General features: G+C 39.4%; 1 protein-coding gene and 1 non-coding gene across 2 annotated transcripts in view; one reads left to right on the top strand and one right to left on the bottom strand.

Moving 5' to 3' along the window:
• PIK3AP1 (phosphoinositide-3-kinase adaptor protein 1) overlaps positions 1-16,255 on the top strand; it is a 1,872,143-nt gene that overhangs the window by 1,780,064 nt on the left and 75,824 nt on the right. The window lies entirely within an intron of this gene.
• On the bottom strand, positions 2,445-2,558 carry LOC122789501. Its single transcript, XR_006362822.1, has one exon. It is a non-coding gene; the product is annotated as a U5 spliceosomal RNA (small nuclear RNA).

The following is a 16,255-nucleotide window of genomic DNA, read 5'->3' on the forward strand; positions in this document are numbered from 1 at the left end:
ACAGGGCACCTGGTCCCAAAGATCACACATCCACTTATGCTGAACTGATGAGGCCATAAAAAGGGCAAAACATGTAATGTCTACACCTAATGGAGTTTGTTTTTATTGGCCTGAATGCTTTAATAAAGACTTGTAAAAAGTCAGGGAACATTCAGAATCCATTTAGCTAAAACTCTTGTATCTCCTTTATGTTTCATTTGCATATTTCCCAAATGTTTCCTCCAAAGGAGGTTTAAAGCACTACACAGTGAAATCTTCAGCTTGCCAGAGTCTTTCTATTCCACTACATGTCAAGTAGAGCAGCACCTTGGCCACCTTCAAGATAAACCTAGATAATTAGATGGATAGACCAAATCCTCCCAGTCTATCTTGTCTTGCTCTACTTGAGGTCTGATGAAACTTTTGAGTAGGAGTTCGTGCTAGGTTTGTAATGGTCTGCAAACTGATTGGCTAGTGCTTACCTATGTATATACGACCTCAAACTTATCTTTTATTTAGTAATAGGGTCAGACTGTTAACAAGTTCCTGTACCATATCAAGGGAGCAAGTCCTACAGAGGTCCACTCATACCAAAGATCACACACAGTGCAGCTCACTGGAAGACTTACTTCACTTTTTGACATCTAAGGAGTTTTTGTTTTGCTTTACTTAACAATGTTAACAACCAAAACCATTCACAGGAATACCCCTCCTCCCATGTAAATTATAATTCCAAATGCTAATAATAAAGCATTTGCAACAAGCAGATCCTTTCCAGCCTAAGGCAAAATACAGCATGTAAGAAAAGATATGTGAACAGGGTAAGGAGTAAAGGGTGAGTGCCCTAGGCATAAGCTGTAAGGGGGTGTGAACAGCAGCTGCTGATAATGTAGGCATTGCTTTATGTCTGAAACTGCAAGGATATTATAGCCTCAGAAATTAATGCCAATGCTGCATTTTTGGTCGTAGGTTCATAGTGTGGGATAATGTAACTGTAGCCAGCCATTTGATACATTTATAGCAAGCAACCTGCTACAAATTTAGAGCAGAAGAAATATTTTTCTTGTATGTTTGTCAGCTTTGAGTTGAAGGGGTGCTAATTTGGGGAAACTGCACAGGGAGCTAGATGTCCTGGTTATGGTTCTGTACAAGAATAAATGTTTCTGCTAAAGTCTCATACATACAATCCCATCTATCCTCTACATGTCCCCCACTTCACCCTAGAGGGACATCAACTGCTAGTCAAATACCACACTTCAGTTAGCTAGTCCCCATCCCTACTGGTGATCAGAACACTTACTGTCCAGTTCATGCCAACATTACAGAGCTCTGCAGAATAAACATGGACTAGACGTTTTGTGTTACTGGAACTGCACAATGCCAGGGTAATTATTTTATTTTATTTTATTTTGTTTGTTAACTGGGAAGAACACTGATGTAAATGGACCGTTTTCAGGTTCACCACAAAAGTGCTGCTAGAAACAAAGATGATGATGATGATGATGATGATGATAACACATATTGTATGGTATCCGTAGCAATTCAGATACTATTTAGTTATCCTTGTATGACATTTTTAACATAGCATTTATTAGTAAACATGCTTATTATTAGTAAACAATTACGTGTCATTAGTAGTTGCAATATGTACAATATACATGGAGACAGTGAAGGCAGAAGTGAGCAAAATAAAGCACAGATGACATTGGAGATTAGTTATTGTTATTAGATAGGAAGGTATGTAAAGGAATGGAAGGACAAGAATGAAGATGAGGGATTAAGAAGCAAGTTCACTATTTAGTATACAGAGGGAGAGAAGTATGGAATAAGTAACTTAAGTCATGCTTCCTATCTTATAGCACTTACAAATAGCCTTATTATGAAGAAACATTAACATTTATTCACTTACAATCAAGAATTACAAAGCTCAACCTTTTCAATCATGACTTAGGTCAAAAACAGTTACAATACATGTTACACATAAGATAAGGTACACATCACAGCTGTATGATAAAAGTCATTAAGGGTATGTTTACAGCAGGTTCATAACAAATATAGTACCTACCCAGAAAATACCATCTGCCTTAGCAAGAAAATGACAGAGCAAAGATACAGTTGTGCAGTTTATGCATTAGCAGAAGTAAATAGAACGTGTACATTAATACTTAAGAATGGCAGATGAGAACACAGCTGCAGGACAAGAGTTAAATAAGTATACATGTATAAAAGATAAACATTATATAAAGTACTTAACTCATTTGTAATTAACAGCAAATAAGCAGAAGGTAAAGACATATCTATCTCTTATTAAAGCTGAGTTCATAAGGCTACCGTGGTCTGAGAAGGGGTTAGGGCATACTCCCCTAACAGCAGTATGATGCTGCACCAGCATCCTTGATCTTCTCACCACCTCTGTATATGGATCTGGTTATTGGTAGAGCCCGGAAGAAGCTAAGACAGATCTGTTAGATCCAGTGAATGAGGACCAGAGTTGGTAGTAGTAAGTCAACTGCTCCTTTCCATGGAAATCTTTAGTAAAAGGCAAAAGATTTATGCATTCTGGAGTGAAAGCGGGTATGGGGAGATAAAAAACCTAACATTTAACAAATTTTAGCAAGACATTTGTTTTCATATCACACAAAAATAATGAACTAATTAAACAACTGTAAAGAAGATTTAACTGTGTTAGCACAGGTAAAATATTAGCTGCACAGTAGGTCACTTAGGCTAACAGTGCTGATTTCTAAAAAGATTGTTCACTAGTCTGCATAACATATACCAATGCTGGATTTGCTGTTTATGGCTACAGACATAAAATTACAAAAGATGCAGAAGGATGACTCATTTTTGCACAAGTATACAGACCAGCTCTGATTCATAAAACAGAACTCTCTGTCATGTGCCATACATAAGAAAGGTAGTTCACTGAACCTTGAAAATACAGAATAGCACCGTGTACCTTAAGAATAAAATAATCTATAGATGCTATAGGACCAGGCAGCTACAACACTGCACATTTAGACAAGTAATAACGATGCATACTTTACAATACATGTGTGTAAGAGAAACTCATGTTGCACCCACAGCTATGTTATTATGAACCAGTCTTTGTAATTGTGAATGAACAACCAAGAAGCAAAACAAAACTGCGCAGAAAGAGAAGAGAACCATTAGAGTGTCTGCTGTATATGAAAACACTTGTTTGGAGAGTACCTTAAGGTAGCAGTGTCTGCATCTTTATTTTCCAGACAATATTTAACTGTCATTCCTAAATGAGAAAGCTATACTGCCACAATAACAAATGATTTGGTCCTCTGTGAAGAAGAGAGATGAGAAATCCTCTTGACTCCTGCCTTCTTTCTATGTAAGATATGAAAGGTCTCTAGACACTTTTCACTGTAGCAGCATTAATTCACTGAGATATTACTATAATCTGAAATGAGAAAACTGCAACCAAGAAACTGCAAACAATCCAGAAAATAAATGTGAACCTTATCAATAAAGGGGTTTAATTAGTTAACTTGACCTGTCTTACCTTATTTATTTATTGGCATTTGTTTACTGGGATAGTCCAGTGTGCCAAGCAGAGCCCATTTTCAGTAGAGGCCCATGGAGAAAAGCTCCACAAGAAATATATTTAGAATATGCAAAAAGCTCAAAGGGTAAGCTTATTACAAATTAGCATATTAAAAAATACATAAGTACCAGGTTAAGCTTAAATACAAAATAATTTAAGTATAGTTAACATAGTAGAATGTGTAAACCTTATATCAATGCTTAGCAACATATTAAAGCAGTGGTTCTAGGCTTTAGATATGTTCAGAGGCTAGTAGCAACCACATTAAGATTAAGTTATAGGGAGCTGGAGGGATAGTGGGGAAGATAAGAGAAAAGGCAGGGGGAAAAGAAATAAAAAGTGGTAGATTTAAGGTTTGGAGTAAGAAAGAAAGAGAGATGTAGGATGGGGAGAAAGTTTCTAGTAAAGGGAAAAGAGAGAGAGTGTGTAGTATTGTAGTATAGTAGATGTGAGCAGACAGTATAATGTTAGTGAAAGTAGGAGATATGGAGAATGATAAGAAGGAACTAAAAACTATGTTATATATGGAGGAGGCTTAGTACAGTTGCAGATCCAGGTAAAGTGCAGGTGATTATGAACAGATGTTTTGAAGGAAACGGAGCTTTGGGCAGTACAAATGACTAGAAGTAGACTGTTCCAAGTTTTAGCTATTGTCCAGGAGTATAGTAGCTGACCAGCAGGTAGATTGGGTTTGTGAATTTGCAGGAGGTGTTGGTTTTATGATCTTAAGGACCTAGTGGGATTATAGTTGGAGAGCAAGGAATTTAGGGCAGGGCAATCCTGAGGTTTTGTAAGTATTTTGTGTGTGGTAGTTAGTTGGAGATATGTGAGGTATTGGGGCAATTCAAGCCAGTTTAGGGCTTTTATGGGTGTGCAGTGGTGGGTGGAAAGGTGGGTGCTCATTACGAATTTGGCTATTTTGTTATAGCATACTTATAATTTTGTCTTGAGCGAGGGTTGGAGGTTGGTTAGCAATGGGGAACTGTAGACAAGTGAAGGAAAAAGATAGGTGGAAGAGAGTACTTGCTTTGCAGGGAGAGAAATGAAATGTTTATGTCTATAAAGTAGGCCTAATTTTTTGTGTGTCTTAATGATATTGTTTTGCATGTGTAGATGGAATTTTAAGTTTTAAACCACAAAAGCACTATACAATGAACTGGACAGGCAAAAGATGAATTTATTACAAACCAATAGTTTATATAAAACACATAATTATAATAACATTCCCCCATTAAGCAGATAGAGACTTAAGTTTTAAAACACTACTAATCAAAATATTTTCATTAATACCTGGGAATGACGTGGCATTACATTTAATTTGCCACCAGGTTGTGGATGATTCTATACCTCCAGGGCAACGCTCACACACTTTGGATATTAAAAATAAAAATGACAATAATGGATTATACAAACATATTTCCTATAATGTTGGGCACAAGTTTAAGTTTTTCATGTTGGAAAAGGTATATAAGGACAAGAAGGGGGGACCATGGGAAGAGACAGTTGAATTTTGTGAGTTATGGAGGCAAATTAAATTTAATGCCACCTCATTTTATATAAAGCATTTATATACAATATATTTTTCATTATATGTTTGCTTCTAGATATTAGAAGATTATGTTTTTAAGAGTTTAATTGATTCACTCAGTCATCGTCCATGCTGGTGTGAATGACCTGAGACGTACCTCCCTGGACTACATGAAAAGAGACATAGAGCAGCTCTCTGAGCATGTAGCCAGGGCCGGTATGACCCTGACCTTGAGTAGCATCTTACCCTCACCAAGAATGATGCCACAATATGAAGACAAGATGATCAATTTCAACAATTGGCTTAAGTATTGGTGTCATTCAAAGGGATCAATGCCTGTCTGCCTGGGATGACATGCTCGACAAGCCACGATGCTTCGCTAGGGATGGCTTGCACCTGTCACCCCTGGGCTTTCGGATATTGGCAAAGGTTCTTGCTTCCCCTATAGTGCCTTTTTTAGGCAAGGCTCAAAAGACAAACCCACCTCCATAGGTATCACAAGGGATAAGAAACTAAGAGTAATGGTACTCAACGCCAGAAGTCTAAACCTCAAGATGCATGCACTCAAAACTCTCCTTAGCATGGAGAACATCGATATCTGTGCAGTAACAGAAACCTGGTTCAAGGCTCCCGAGAGCACCCCAGCACTACCAGGTTATACCTCACACCATGTTTTTCGGCCCCAAAATTTGGAACGGAACCACAAAAGGAGGGGGGAGTATCGATATTCATCAAAGATACCCACACCTCCAGGTTGGTGGCACAGCACGAAGCATCAGAGACTATCCATGTGCAACTAACAGTGGGTAAAACTGCCTTCCAGTTTATAGCCTGCTACAGACCACTCCCAAATGCAGGAACCCCACTCGGCCTTCCTGAGAACACTGGAAAATATGAAGGTCTCTCCAAACACCATTATATTGGGCGACTTCAACTACCCAAACATAGACTGGGAGCATTACTCTAGCTTCAACACCCTAGCCCAAAGGTTCCTAGAATTTATAAATTCAAATTCTATGGAACAACTTGTTGCCTCTCCCACAAGAGGGGAAAACATACTGGACCTGATCATCACCAACATGGGGACTCTATGCTCCAGACCAGAAGTGTATCCCTCACTGGTAAGATCAGACCATAAATTAATCTCACTAGATATTCACATCCCGACCCCAGCCCCTGCCCAGAAAACCACAGTGAAAATCTTCTCTAAAGCAAATTTCACACTCCTCAAAACCGAGGTGAAATCCTTCAAAGCCCCCGGGCCTGTGGAAAATACGGCCCAGATCACAGAATCCTTTATAAACGCATTCTATGAACACCTTCAGGAATGCATGGATCATGCAATCCCAAATAAAACCAAGACCCAATCCTCCAAGGTTAGGCGTCCTGTCTGGTGGACCCCAGCCATAAACAAACTATACAATAGAAGGAGGAAGCTACTACATGATAGAGCAAAATCCCAAAAAGGGAAGGCATCTCTGATCAGTATTAGCAAAAAACTACAGGCACTCATAAAATCGTCTAAGGCCAGCTTCGAGAGAAAAATTGCACAGGACACTGAGGATAATCACAAGGCTTTCTTTAGTTATGTTAGGAACCTGGGTGGGAATTCCCAGATATGCTCAGAATTAGTCCAAAATGACAAAAAATACACCAAACCCACAGACATTGCCAACATCCTAGCTGACAGGTTCAGCACAAACTTCTCCCCCCCACTTCCCCACCAAAAGGGCAAATATCTATCCCAACAGAGTGCTGCCCCCCCTGACATCTCAGATGCTCAGGTAAGAGCCGCCGTCTCCAAAGCAAAAAACACAGCATCAATGGGACCAGACGGTGTCCCGGGCTGCATCCTACATGAACTCCAAGAAAAACTAAACCCAAACATAAAACTACTGTTCAATCTCAGCCTTACTACAGGATATGTACCCAAAGAGTGGCGTACAGCAACAGTGGTCCCTCTCCACAAAGGTGGTGCCTCAATGGATCCTGGAAACTATCGCCCCATAAGCCTGACTAGCTTGGTCTGCAAAGCTATGGAAAGGATCATCATGGACCTCATAAATAAAGATATTGGGGACCTACAGACACTGGATCCTACCCAGTTCGGCTTTGTTAAGAGCAGATGCTGCCTCTTAAACCTGGTCGATTTCTTTGAAATAGTCACCAAGGCCATTGATGAGGGGAAGGTGGTCCACACAGCCTACCTGGACCTTGCAAAAGCCATCGATACAATATCCCACTCGGGCATTATAGATAAGCTCACCAGCTTAAATATAAACCCCTATGTCACTAGATGGGTTGCAAACTGGCTCAAGGACAGAACCCACATGGTTAGAATTTCTGGAGCCATGTCAGACTCCAAACCAGTTACAAGTGGCATCCCACAAGGCTCAGTCCTGGGACCTCTCTTGTTCGGTATATATTTCTCGGAGGTACAGGCTAACACGGAAGGACTGTGGCTGACCAAGTTCGCAGATGACTGCAAACTGGGCGCCATAATCGACTCTCCAGCTGACACAAGCATCCTACAAAAGGGCCTCATAGAAACAGACAACTGGTGCCAGAGCCATGGCCTCAAGCTAAACGCCAAAAGTGTATAGTCATCCCCTTTGGCAAAAACAAAGTGCCCACAAATTACCACATAGGTGGTAATCCATTAAGTATGGAAGAAGTAATTAGGGACCTGGGTACCCAAGTTGATAGCAATCTCTCATTTGACAACCACGTGGCCAAAGTGGTTAGAAAAACATTTTATATAGCCCACCTAATCATGAAGGGATTCACATCTAGATCAGGGGAGGTCATCGTGCCTCTTTACTCATCCCTCATCAGGCCCATAATTGAGTACAATGCCCCTTTTGGGATGTACCTTACCAGACACCTGCAGCAATTGGAAAGACCCCAAAAGTACCTCACCAAGAGGATCAAAGGGCACAAACACATGCCATATGCTGCCCGGTTAAAGAAACTCCAGCTCTACTCAGTGGCATACCGCCTGCTCAGAGGCGATCTCTGCCTGACGTATAAAGCCATGTCCAACCCAGAATTAATGGACATGCTGCACCTCAGAAAATCCAAATCCCATTGAGCTACGCGCTCGAGAGACTTGAACCTCAGCACTGAAATAAATAGGACATGCTGGAGGGACAGATTCATAACCCAGAGGCTCCCTTCACTCTGGAATAAAATCCCAGTCCATGTTAGGCAGAGTCCCTCATTGACTCTCTTCAAGAGGAATCTTGATGAGTGGATGGGAGATTGTAGGTTTACCCCGGGTATCACTTCTGTGTCACTGTTAGACAGAGGCAGAGTATACTAACCTCGAAAAAGTGCATAGCAAAATTCATTTAAAATGGGTGGCGAAAGCCAAACACATTCTGGCTAGGCTTATAAATGCCCTAGGGCAGATAGCCTAGTATGAACCTATGAACAAAGTGGTGATGGTATTGTATTGGTTGGGTAGGGGCACATGATGATAATTGCTGCTATTTAATCATGACTTGTTTTAATGGATTTAAACTCTGAAGAAGTCTTTAGTTATAAGCAGAAGAAAGCGTTTAGTTTTGTTGCTGTTTTTTAACTATTTGTTCATAATAAATTTGTCTTTTGCCTGTCCAGTTCATTGTATAGTGCTTTTGTGGTTTACTACTTTGGCTTTGGTTTCTGGAGTCTTAAGTTTTCATCAATTATAACTCCTGGGATTTTGGTGTGGGAAGCCAGTTCAATATTTGTGTGGTTTAGGGAGAATATATTAAATTGAAATTTGTTGAAGGGGGTATTTTTCTTTGGAGTGAATATTATGAACTTGATTTTATTCTGGTTTATTTATTTAACATTTGTTGACCAGGAAAGTCTGACTATTTTCAGTGGTGGCCTGGGGAGAAATGCTTCAGAAGCATGTCATTGGAATGTGGAAAGAAATCAGAGTTCCCAGAGGAAACCCATGCAAATGCAGGGAGGACATGCAGACTCCACACAGAAGGCACCCCCAGCCAAGAATTGAATCGGAAAACCTCTTACTGTGAGGTGACAGCATTAACTGCTGCACAGTTCCTCAGCAGATTTAGTTAACCATGGAGCATGATTAGCCTTTAATCTTTTTATTTGGGGGAGGGGTGCAAGGCTGTCCAATATTTTTAGAAAGGTAGTGTTAAAACACTGCACAGCGTTGTCTGGGGAGAGCTTTTAAATTATTCCAGTTGATGCTTTTCAGGATATGGCTGAATGTGTGTGGGTTGAAATTGGATAGGTTCCTAACATGCATGATGTGATTTTTTTTTGCGAGTAAGGGAATCCCACAATTAACAAATGTAGGAAGGTGATCACTTAAAGTGTTAGGGAGGGTATCGGCTGATGAAATTTTAGTGTTGTATTTAATACTTCTGTTTATTATAATATCAGTTACAACAATACTTTTACCACCCATCCCAACTGCTGATGATAAAAAAGACCAGTTCTTGACATGACATCCCTATGATCTCAATCATAAAGCATCCCATTAGCAGTTTCATGCTGTTGGTATACTTTCTGCTTGCTGCCCACCAACATTTTATTTCCAGTGAAATTAGTAAGTTGTATGAGTGAGTTAGACTTCAGTTAGCCCCCCTTCCACAACTGGTCAAACCATTTATTTAAACAAAATAAGTTTTAGAAGGGTTTAACAGTACAGTCATAGGTTCATAGGTTGATACTAGGCTATATGCCCTAGGGCATTTATCAGCCTAGCCAGAGTGTGTTTGGCTTTCGCCACCCCTTTAAAATGGGTTTAACTGTGCCCTTTTTAGGTTAGTTTACTGTGCCTCTGTCTAGTAGTGACATAGAAGTGATCACCGGGGTGAACCTACACTCTCCCAGCCACTCGTCAAGATTCCTCTTGAAGAGAGTCAATGAGGGGCTCTGTCTGATATGGACTGGGATTCTATTCAAGAGTGCTGGGAGCCTCTGGGTTACACATCTGTCTCTCCAGCATGTCCTATTAATTTCTGTGTTGAGGTTCAAGTCCCTTGAGCGTGTAGCTCTAGTGGATTTGGATTTTTTGAGGTGGAGCATGTCCATTAATTCTAGGTTGCACATGGCTTTATACGTCAGGCACAGATTGCCTCTAAGTAGGCAGTATGCAACTGAGTAGAGCTGGAGTTTCTTTAACCGAGCAGCATAGGTCATCTGTTTGAGACACTTGATCCTCTTGGTGAGGTACTTTTGGGGTCTTTCCAGTTGCTGCAGGTGTCAGGTAAGGTACATCCCAAATGGGGCACTGTATTCAATTATGGGCTGGATAAGTGATGAGTAAAGGGGCACAATGACCTCCCTTGATCTAGATGTGAATCCTTTCATGATAAGGTGAGCTATATAGAAGGTCTTTCTAACCACTTTGGCAACGTGGTTGTCAAAGGAGAGATTACTATCAACTTGGGTTCCCAGGTCCCTAATTACTTCTTCCATACTTAATGGATTACCGCCTATGTGGTAATTTGTGGGCATTTTGTTTTCCCCAAAAGGGATGACTATACACTTCTTGGCGTTTAGCTTTAGGCCATGGCTTTGGCACCAGTTATCCATCTCTGTGAGACCCTTTTGGAGGATGCTTGTGTCAGCTGGAGAGTCGATTATGGCACCCAGTTTGCAGTCATCTGTGAACTTGGTCAGACAGAGTCCTCCCATGTTGGCCTGTACCTCAGAAAAATATATACCGAACAAGAGCGGTCCCAGGACTGAGCCCTGTGGGACGCCACATGTAACAGGTTTAGAGTCTGACATGGCTCCCGCAATTCTGACCATGTGGGTTCTGTCCTTGAGCCAGTTTGCAACCCATCTTATGACATAGGGGTTGATATTTAAGCTGGAGAGCTTATTTATGATGCCAGAGTGGGGTATGGTGTTGAAGGCTTTTGCAAGGTCCAGGTAGGCTGTGTGGACTACCTTCCCTTCATATATGGCCTTGGTGACTGTTTCGAAGAAGTCGACCAGGTTCAAGAGGCAGGATCTGCCCTTAACAAAGCTGAATTGTGTAGGATCTAGCGTCTGTAGGTCCCCAATGTCTTTGTTTATGAGTTCCATGATGATCTGCTCCATAGCTTTGCAGACCAGGCTAGTCAGGCTTATGGGGCGATAGTTACCAGGGTCCGTTGAGGCACCACCTTTGTGGAGTGGGACCACTGTTGCTGTATGCCAATCCTTGGGTACATATCCTGTAGTAAGGCTGTGACTAAACAGTGACCTAATATGAGGTACTAGCTCCTCTTGGAGCTCGTGTAGGATGTAGCCCGGGACACCGTCCGGTCCCATCGATGCTGTGTTTTTTGCTTTGGAGAGGGCAGCTCTCACCTGAGCATCTGAGATGTCAGGGAGACAACTCTCTGCTGGGACAGATATTTGCTCTTTTGGGGGGGAAGGGGGGGAGAAGTTTCACTGAACCTGTCCGCCAGGATGTTGGCAATGTCTGTGGGTTCAGTGTATTTTTTGTCATTTTGGACTAGCTCCGAACATATCTGTGAGTTGCCACCCAGGTTCCTAACATAACTAAAGAAGGTCTTGTGGTTATCTTTAGTGTCTTGTGCAATTTTTCTCTCGAAGCTGGCCTTGGATGATTTTATGAGGGACCGTAGTTTTTTGCTAGTACTGATCAGGGATGCTTTCTTTTTAAGGGATTTTGCTCTATCCTGTAGTAGCTTCCTCCTTTTGTTGTAGCTTATTTATGGCTGGGGTCCACCAGACAGGATGCCCGTCTTTAGAGGATTGGGTTTTGGTTTTATTTGGGATTGCATGATCCATGCATTCCTGAAGATGTCCGTAGAATGCGTTTATATAGGATTCTGCAGTTAGGGCCGTAGTTTCCACTGGCCCGGGGGCTTTGAATGATTTCACCTTGGTTTTGAGAAGTTTGAAATTAGGTTTCGAAAAGTTTTTCACTGTACGAACTCAGCAACAGCTCCTCGTGGTCCTGCAGAGTCAAAACATCATATAATTTTAAATAGATTTGTTAGTTAAGTCTTAAGTTCCCTCCGAAATATGCAGTCTAATTGTATCACTTTGAGCAACAACCAGTTTGTGATTGCTGTATTAAAAAAAAAAGGAACTTAAGAAAGCAGTTTTAGTGTTTTTGCTACCCCCTTTTCTGATTAGGTGTATGCTATAGTGTATATAGTATACACTTGCAGATGTCATTGCTAGCAGGATAGGAAATTACTAGACTTGCTGGCCCAAGCAGTCCTTATCCACCATCAAGATTTATGTTTCTGTGCTAACCACATCTCCATGGCCAGCTGCCAGGTGAAGTATGAATAAACATTTGTACTCATTTTATGCAACTGCAAATGCTCTTTCAGAGTTAATTCAGCAGCTTGTTGTGCTAGGATACAAATGTCAGCCCCCCCAATGCCTACCCTCATTCCCCCAATCTCTACCCCACCCCTTCACTCCCCACTCCCACTCTCTCCATGCATCTTTGATTCCCAAACCTTGCAGACAGGCAAAGCAAGCGCAAACCACTAGGATTAGTTTCACTGGCTTTTTTGGAAACACTGGATTGAAGGAGGGAACACTACCAGATAGCTAATCAATTTTTATTAAGTATAAAGTGGACTAATGATGTGCATTAACATGGATTATCTATACTGTTTATATAGGAATTAGAATATCCAGCATCATATATTTATGTTATTGCATCCGCCTAATCTAATGTTAGTATTCAACAAATACTCAGATCAATAATTTTATGCATTTGTTTTTGTACCTGGTGTTCAAAAGAATAGTAGGGCTTGCAGGAGTTACAGAGCTGAAAGCTAATAAAAACAGAAAGAAAACTCATTGGAAGATTACACACAAACTACATTTAACAATGTAGACTTGAGAAGGGAAGGATGCTGAAAAGGAGATGAAAGCAAGGAGTTTCAAATAATGGATAATGTAAAATAAGAGTATTAAAGATATTGCCAAATGACATGCGATGGTAGACCATGGTAGAAGTTAAGGGTGAGCGAGTCTGACTGTCTGTTCCTATTCTTACTTCAGGGAAATTATTAGTAATATAGCGTGGACAGGAGTGGTAGAGCACAGACAGGAAAACCTTATGGTTAGAGAATTTACAGCACTGATAGAAAGTCAGTACTGGTAGTTAAATGAATTGAGGTGAGTATTATAAGGTTTGTGGATCCCATTACATCATCCCAGAAACATTGACAAATTGCTTGAGATGTTAAACAATCAGTTGATGAATCGGTTCATTGATTAATTTAAAGCAGGACATCAAACCAGAAAATCAAAGATTATCAATGAAAGTCTTTGAATAATAGAATGTTTTCAAACAGTCTGAGAAACATAATAGTGGATAAATAATGGAAAATACTAAAGAAAAGATTTACTGGATTTCTTGTAACAGACTTCAGGATGTATTTCCTAAAGAATATTCTGCAAGTACACAGGTATAGAGCATTTAACTGACAAGTATTCTCTTAAAGTAAACATATACTGAAAAATATAAAAAAAATCATTACACTGAAATAAGTCAAACATAGTACAAAATGTGGGACATTTCACTCTCCTGTACATGTATTTATACTCACAAATGGAATAAACATCAAGCAATACTCACCACCAAACTTTTACTTTCTAGTAAATGAATAGCAGTATTTATTTTATTTATTTTATTTATCATTTGTTGACCGGGAAAATCCGACTAGGTTCCACAGTGCCTGTTTTCAGCGGAGGCCCGGGGAGAAATGCTCCAGATGCATGTCTTTGGAATAATACTGTTTAGTCATTTAGTCAAGTCTGATTCATTATAACCTCAATAATATTAGCATATGAGGTCTGTCTGTCAGCAGATGCTTCTTTACATTTTTGAAAATTCATATTGTTACTTCAGTAATGCCATCTATCCATTTTGGTCATCTGTCCATTTTGGCTTATGCCGAAACCACCTTTTTTGCCATCACTCTTTCCCAACATCAGTGTATTCTCCAGTGAACCTTGTCTTTGTATTATGTGGTCAACCTTGTCTTTGTATTATGTGGTCAAAGTGTTTCAGTTTTCGTTTTACTCTCAGATGTTCCAGTGAATGGTTTACATTTGTTTCCTTAAACACTGACTGATTCGATCTTGCAGTACATGAAATTCTGAAACATTTTCTCTAACACTACATTTGAAAAACACTGGTTGTAGCTTTACTTATAGTCTGACTGTTGCAGCCATAGATTTTGACTAAATGGACCTTTATTGAAAATGTGACATCTACTCATTAATCCATCCATCCACAACCCCTTTTTCACATTTTTGCACATGGGGGTTGGGGTGTCACTTCAACAGTGATAACAATCTAGAGCTAAGATTTACACCACCGGGTGGCTAGCCCTGCCACTGATCTACTCTTTGATATCTTATCTAAATTTGCAGTAGCATTTCTCCCAAAAAAGCAATGTCTTTTAATTTCAATCAGCATCTGTAGAAAACTTTGAGCCTAAGAAAATAAAATCTGTTACTGCCTCCACTTCTTCCACATCTATTTGCAAAGAATTGACAGAGCTAATGTGCCTGTGTCACAACTGATAATTCAATAAAGGAGTTAAAAAAAAAGAATTGACAGGGCTAGGTAACACTTTTAAAATAAAATAAACAATTTAAACAATTTAAAAACCAGCATCAGTTAATAGCTTTTTAAAAACTTTTAGAAACTTTTTAAAAACAACAAGCATCAAGTAATGAATTTCAAATAATGAATTTTTAAAATAAGCATCAAGTAATGACTTTTAGCAAGTCGCTAACCTGGTAAACAATATGTCAATAAGTCCTACATTATTTCTATTAAAATTGATGTACCTGTGAAATAGAGGTACATATCTAATATCTTGGAGCCATACTGTGATATGTGAAAACTAATAAATCATATGCTTATACAGACACAATATCTGTTTGAAATTGTGTAATAGATAATTACCAAATTGCTAACCATTCTGGCTGCTCTCTATCTCTCAAGATTTGGGTATAGAATGGATATCATTAAATCTGAAAAATATGAACGCACCAGGTTCTGAGATATGGCTTATTGAGGAACTATTAACAATAGTTTCGGCCCACAATATTATAACATTTAATGGTAAAGTCTATCATCAAAAGAAAGGGGTAGCCATGGGCTCCCCTTGTGGTTCGAGTTTTGCGAACTTGGTCATGAGCTTCTGGGAAAAGGAATATGTTTTAGCTCAAACAGATGCTACTTCTAAAATAAAGTTTTATACGAGGTATTTGGATGATATTTTCATCCTATTAGAAGGTTCGGCCCATCAAGCCGCAGATCTAGTTGACTATTTCAACTCGACCACTAATTTTCTTGAATTTACATTTAATTTTAATGCTAAAGAAATAGCCTATTTGGATGTTTTACTAACTAAGAATGTTATGGTAGGTAGATTTGAATCTAGAATATACAGGAAAGTTTCTTATTCTAATACTTTCCTGCATTTTACAAGTGCTCATCCCATTCACCAAAAGAAATCGGTGGTCAAAAGTCAGGCCGTGAGAGCAGCCAGAATGGTTAGCAATTTAGAAGACTTTGTGGATGAGTGTAATAACTTAAGAAGTATGTTTCTAAATAGAGCATATCCAAGTAACTTCATAGACAACATCATGGATGAAGTAATTGGTAAAAGAAATAATGGGTTTTACAAACCTATCTTGCGGAGAGCTGAATCTAGTACACTTTCTACAGTTAGCCCAGATCAGTTGAATTGTTCTAGCATTCATCCGAATTCGACTGCATTACCTTTTGAATACAGTCTGACACTTACATACTGTTCCGATTTTTCTTTATTGAAAAACATTTTTTATAAAAATTGGAACATTTTGAAGGAAAATAAAGAATTGATAATGAAACTAGGGGATAGACCCAAAATTACAATAAGACATGATAAAAACTTCAAACAAATATTGGATACTATTAACAATAATACCAACATAACTACAAGTTTTAAAAACATGTCGACATGTGGTAATTGCCCCTATTGTAAATATATTTATGTAGGACATACTGTTAAAATAAACGGGTTTACCTTAAGAAGTAAATTCAAAAATAACTGTAATTCAAAGATGGTTATATATGTGGCAATATGCCAGCTATGCCACTGTTTCTATGTGGGCAAAACCATTAGAAGACTTCGAGATAGAATATATGAGCATGT

Source organism: Protopterus annectens, chromosome 14.part0, assembly GCF_019279795.1.
Source record: "Protopterus annectens isolate FY-2018-M chromosome 14.part0, PAN1.0, whole genome shotgun sequence".
Lineage (NCBI taxonomy): Eukaryota > Metazoa > Chordata > Ceratodontiformes > Protopteridae > Protopterus > Protopterus annectens.